At 36.3% G+C, this 6,152-nt stretch overlaps 1 long non-coding RNA gene across 1 annotated transcript; it reads left to right on the plus strand.

Annotated features, from left to right (window-relative positions):
- Positions 1-1,924: 1,924 nt before the first annotated feature.
- Positions 1,925-5,880, plus strand: LOC126356225 (uncharacterized). The gene is made up of 3 exons (XR_007565611.1): positions 1,925-2,007; positions 2,105-2,199; positions 3,118-5,880. It is a non-coding gene; the product is annotated as an uncharacterized LOC126356225 (long non-coding RNA).
- Positions 5,881-6,152: the final 272 nt, after the last annotated feature.

The following is a 6,152-nucleotide window of genomic DNA, read 5'->3' on the forward strand; positions in this document are numbered from 1 at the left end:
TAAGGACATCACACACATCAATGCCCGAGGCAGGATTCGAACCTGCGACCGTAGCAGTCGCACGGTTCCGGACTGCGCGCCTTTCCATTTGGGAAAAAAAACTTCTGTTGCAGCTAAGACACAGTAAAATTCAATGTATCAAATTGTAGCCAAAAGGTCTGGAAGGTTTAAATATAGCGTAAATAAAGAGGCCAGTAAACAGGCCATCTCTTTTGCAGTACTCTGTTTATTAACCTTGAAATTTTATTTGATCATGTCAGGTAAGTGGTTCTACAATTACCACAGTAGCACGGACAACGACATACATCTACGCTATCTGATAAAAAGTGTCCAAACAACTGTTAGTGAATATTATTATGGCGTGTCCCCATATTTCACCTTTATGGCGGCTTGAATTCTGCTGGGGACACTGTCAGCGAGGTTTCTGAATGTCTGTGGAGGAACGGCAGCCCATTCTTCCTCAGTAGCCGAAACCAGAGGAGGAGGTAATGTTGGACACGGGAGTCTGTAGCCAAATCAACGTTCTAACTCTTCAATGATGTTACACTGAGTTCAGGTTTGGACTCTGGGCAGGCCATTCTATTTCAAAAACGTTGTTGCTCGCATACCAGCATACCATTGACTCACAGAAGCTGCTTTATTACAGGGAATGTTGTCGTGCTGATACAGAATTGACGTCAGACTGTTCCCCTACTGAATGCAGTACACAATACTGCAAAATGTGTTCATATCCATTCGCATTGCCGCGCGCAGTAGCTGCGCGGTCTCAGGCGCCTTGTCACAGTTCGCGCGGCTCCCTCTGTCGGAGGTACGAGTCCTCCCTCGGGCGTGGCTGTGTGTTGTGTCCTTAGCGTAAGATAATTTGAGTTAGATTAAGTAGTGTGTAAGCCCAGGGACCGATGACCTTGTAACGTTCTTTAAAAAGTGATATAACTTCACGATTACGTTGAATGAATATATGAACTGTGGAATGGATACTGAACTCGAATTATCGTATAGCGTGTTGTAACTGCAAGTGGTGTGCTTACTCTGTGCTATTGTTAGCAAAAATTTACACGAAATGATTGCACTCTCTGCAAAATACATTCAGCCCCTAAGGCACTGCATCATCTGGCCCTGTTCAGAACTGATAACTTAGGTCCCTGTGCATATAAAAACTAAATTAAATTGTCTTACCTCTAAAGCAGCAACAGTGGAACGCTATATATTCTGGTCTCTCATAAAAAAGGCTCAGCGACGTGCAATGCTGGGTATAATACTTTGAAATGCACATGAAATTGTTTTCGCTGATAAATAAAAACATGTATGAAAATCCATCTTCTTTGAAAAACATGTGGTGCATTTCTAACACTGAGTTTTTTAGAAAAATTATGTTGCAAGTTAAGTTTGTCTTTTCAAAAACATCTAACAATTGAAGTTACATTACTCACAATTGATTGACAAACAATGAGATTTAAACACCAAGTATTATCTAACGTCATTAATCCAACATTAATGCGAGTCATAAAATTAAATATAGCTCTGTTAACATATCTTCGAAACACTACAAAGTGAAATACCTAACTAGCCTCTTTATCGAAACGGTTTACATACATTCTGCGGTTACTCAACAATCACAAACTATCAGCCAACTCATCTATACTAACGTGCTGGCAAAAACAGAAATCATAATTATTTAACATCTTTACCTTGCTTGCATGAGAACTTCTGCTTCCAAATTCAAGAATAATGACATACCTAAATCAATATAACACTTGGCAGCTTCACAAAGCACACCACAAAAACTGCCTACTCCATCGTCTTTCTCTCACAGACAGCTACCTACAACCAGGGGGCTGAAACTCATATAGGGATTTCCGGTAACACGACGTTGGTTTGGTCCCAGGCCACTTGGAGCGCTGCAAGTTTAGCAATCTAGAGTCTCGTGTTCCTATTGGATGACTTAGTCTTCCATAATTGCTTTGGCATCGTAGCAACGTGATCGTGATTTTTCATTTAAATTGCAGTGTATGTTGTAATTAGTCTGCTTAATTTTTGGGTGCATTAGTAATATTTGATGGTGTGATGATTCAGCTTTTACATTTTTTACTTTTGTTTCATATAGAACACGAGGTTGTGTCATCACATTACGTTCTGCGGACTCTTGTATATTTGTTCCTGCAAGGAAATACAATTTCCGTTGCTCAGTTTACTTAAATGGTAAGTATATTTCTTATTTCTGTTCATATTTCCTTGTATTTCATGGAGAATCCAATGCTAGCAGCTTTTTACATAGTTGGTATTCAACTTTCCGCATCCTGTAATGGAATATAATTCTGGCTTTGATTCATCTTCCTTTTTGCCACGAAATAATCTTAGTGATCGAGTAAGTGCCATTTATTGTGCCGTTTACTACATACCAAATATTGGATGTGTTGTAATTGATTCGTAATGCCTCGAGTGTGTTCTATTTCCCGTTTTCGACAGTAAATATTCTGTACAGTACATAACACTCTATCCAGGTAAAAAGTGTTTGTTGCTGTTCTATCGACAAAGGTTGTGTTCTCACATAATAAGACATTTGTTTGGAAGTCACACAAAGTAGGTCCTTCAAGCAGTTGGACATTTACACATATTATTGTGCCAATATCCAATGCAGTAGTAATTTTCTTGCACTTTAATGCTAAACACAATGTAATACAGATTTACTGCTGTAACTGTTACTGATAATGTACAGTTGAATTTGATATCTATCATGGTATCTAGATTCTGAAATATACTGAAACGGTACAATAAGCAGTGTTTCTACTGTCTGATAGCACTGTTTAATGAAGTAGTGTTGAATATAATGCAACTACACTCACACAGTTATAAATAGAGTGATGTGCATATCAGTAGTAGAAATGAGAATTTCTTTTGTTTTGTTTTTTCACTGTTTTGTAGAAATACCACATCAGATTACAAGCCATGATAACAGTTATCAGTACTTCAGTACAGGATAGCTGCATTTAGACATAAGCTAATATGATTTTTGATAGTGAAATTCATTTCACATTAAGTTTTCTTTAACATTAATAAATGTAAACCATACCTGATATTTTTTCTCGTTCCTAATTCTTGGTTTGAATAACATTTCAGACACATGAGGATGAATCATACAGGAAGAGAAGGATCCAGTTTGCGATTGAAATACTCGTGCAAGTTTCCAGAATGCAGGAGTAGTTATTATGTAAAAACAAATTCCAAACACGATAATAAACATTTCTATAAATTTCCAGCTGCATCAAAAAGTGAGACTTTAAAGAAGTGAAAATTGATCTGTAATATAGATGAAGGTGTCAACTGTAGTTGTTATTATGTGTGTGAGGATCATTTTTATGAAGTAGATTTTGTGAACTTCACTAGATACACGCTAAATCCTGGTGTTATTCCAAAGCACATGTAATTGGTGTTGTATCACCCTCCTCCCATCCATCTGCGTTACACTGGTGTTGGTGGTGGTGGTGGTGGTGATGGTAGTTTCACATCAGGTGCAAATATAAGTGTGGATGAGACAGGTCACAATGCAAAATCTACAGTAATACAATGAAGCAGTCCCCCTTTACAGGGCACAGATGATGGTGAGTACAGCTTTTTATCATCACCAGTTTATTATGTTGAAAGTAGTCTAGGTGTAATAGGATCTGGCGTTTCTAAATATAATTTAACTCCAAGAAAACACAAAATGTATAAAGTGCATAGAATTACAGTTTCCAGAGTGTGTAAATTGAAAAAACAGCTACAAAATGAGAGGAATAAATTGAAAATTCTAAAAGAGTTGTATGATGACAGGAAATTTCAGTTCATTGAAGAAGAGAAAATTTTTATTAATAGTCAGTTAAGAAATGCCAATATGCAGCCCACAGCAGTATGGTTGTCTATACAATATAAGGCATTTGCTTTATCTATTTATAAGCATAGTCCCCGGTTGTACAGATATTTGGCCACTTTCTTCTCCCTCCCATCTGTCAGGCTGCACAAGGGAGTCCTTTCCCACATACCATTTGATACAGGACTTAACCGAGCTTTATTAAACTTTTTAGCAAGGGAAGTAAGTAATATGCATGAAAATTACATGTATTGTGCTCTACTTTCTGATGAAATGTCTCTGGATGATGGTATGTACTATGATGCATCCAAACAGCTAATCTATGGGTATCAGGACTTGGGTCATTTAGGACGTTCACCTGTAGCTGTTAGTCAAGCATTGGTTTTTATGCTGAAAGGCATTCACAGAACTTGGAAACAAGTTCTAGCATAATACTTTACCACAACCACCTTCCACTACACCCATCTGAAATCACTCATTGTTCACATCATGAGTGAACTACAGAATATTGGGTTCAAAGTCGATTGTACTGTATGTGACCAGAATGCAACAAACCAAAAGGCCCTTAAACAACTGTGTGAAGCAAATTTGTTGAAGCCCAGTATATTTCATTTTGTCGTCAATAATCAACCAATTGTTACCATTTATGATGTACCACATCCGCTCAAAAACACTAGAAATGCTTTGATAGATAATAAAATTCAATTTGAACCACACAGAGCAGCAAAGTTTGAGTACATCAGAACATTTTGTTGTTGGATAAAAAAAAGGTTCAAAACTCTACCCAAATTAAAAGCACAAGACTTTAACTTTTCTGATTCCCATGTCAAAATGAAGGTAAAAGTTGCTGCTGCACAAATGAGCAATACTGTTGCAGCTGCAATTGAAATGTATGTTTCTACTCATACATTGCCATCTGAAGCTATATACACAGCTGAGTTTGTGGAAAAGGCAGATAATAACTTTGATTCATTCAACAGTAATGAGCAATATCCCAGGGATGGAAAACAATTTAGGTGTGCTTTATCAGAAAATTCGCCACATTTAGAAATGTGGTATAGCATATTAAGGGAAACCCAACTTGTTTTCAGTTTGTACAAGCTCTGAAGACTTGTGTTGTCAATCATATGACTTTGCCTTTCAAAGCCATGAGTGTAAATAACTATGGAAATGATGATTACACTCCCTTGAGCAGTTTGTGTCACTTTTTGGCAGCTAGTGGTAGGAGTGAACATTTAAGTGAATGTGAGATGAATGACACTGATACACCTGAGCAAATTTATTCTTACTCAGATGGTATCATTGAGTCTGTAGAAGATCAACAAGCCTTGGCCTATGAAGCAGGCTATGCACAAAAAGCCATACATGTACCAGATGATTGTGAAATATGTAATACCAGTCTCTACTCCTCTGTTGTGACTGAAAATCATTTGTTTACCTCATTTAAAGAGAATAGTGAGAAGCATTCTCATTTGAAATATGCAAGTGAAAGAGTCATGATTTTCCAAACGGCACTCCATGATCAGCTGTATGAGTATCTAAATAGTCATGGTCACACAACAAGACTACCTGATAATTTTAAAAAATTTGTAATAAACATGACATTGAAGAGAGACTTCTGAAGACAAGTATTACATTTATAATATACAAGTATGTGAAAGAAAAGAAATTTACAAACAAGAGGAAATTGTGTATGCAACAACTTAAAAAGAAGTTCAAATCATGTTAAAAGACTTTGTATGTCAGTTTTTGTTATGTGTACAATTAGAGTAAGCTCCATATACATATACAAATGAATTGTTAAAAACAGAGAATTACATGTTCTTGTATCAAAATCATGCCTTTGATTTGTTATGACAAAATCTGGTAATTCAGCAGATACATAACTTAACACTTTCTCGATGTGATGATGGGACTCTGAAAGTATAATGAATAAAGTGCTGTCAAGGGGAATTTGTGTTAATTTTCAGTAGTGTACCAAACAAAGTTTTCAAAGAGGAAGTAAATAAATAAAAATGTTTAAAATAAATGTTGTACCAGCGTCTTCTTTCATTATTTAAACATGATGGGTGTTGCCAAAATAACTGTCAAGTTGGGGAAAAAAGAAAAAAAAATGTTATGTAGTGCAGTTCATTTTCTTTGTATGTCTCATTGGCAAAAACATTTTGGCTACATTCATGCTGTGCTCCCAATTTGTTTTTCAGTTGATGTAAAGTAGTATTTTGTGTGTTTCATAGATTTATTTGAACTGTGCAGAAGTTCAATTTCAGATGATTGAATATCCATAAATAACAGTCAACAGAAA

This window comes from Schistocerca gregaria, chromosome 3 (genome assembly GCF_023897955.1).
Source record: "Schistocerca gregaria isolate iqSchGreg1 chromosome 3, iqSchGreg1.2, whole genome shotgun sequence".
Classification (NCBI taxonomy): domain Eukaryota; kingdom Metazoa; phylum Arthropoda; class Insecta; order Orthoptera; family Acrididae; genus Schistocerca; species Schistocerca gregaria.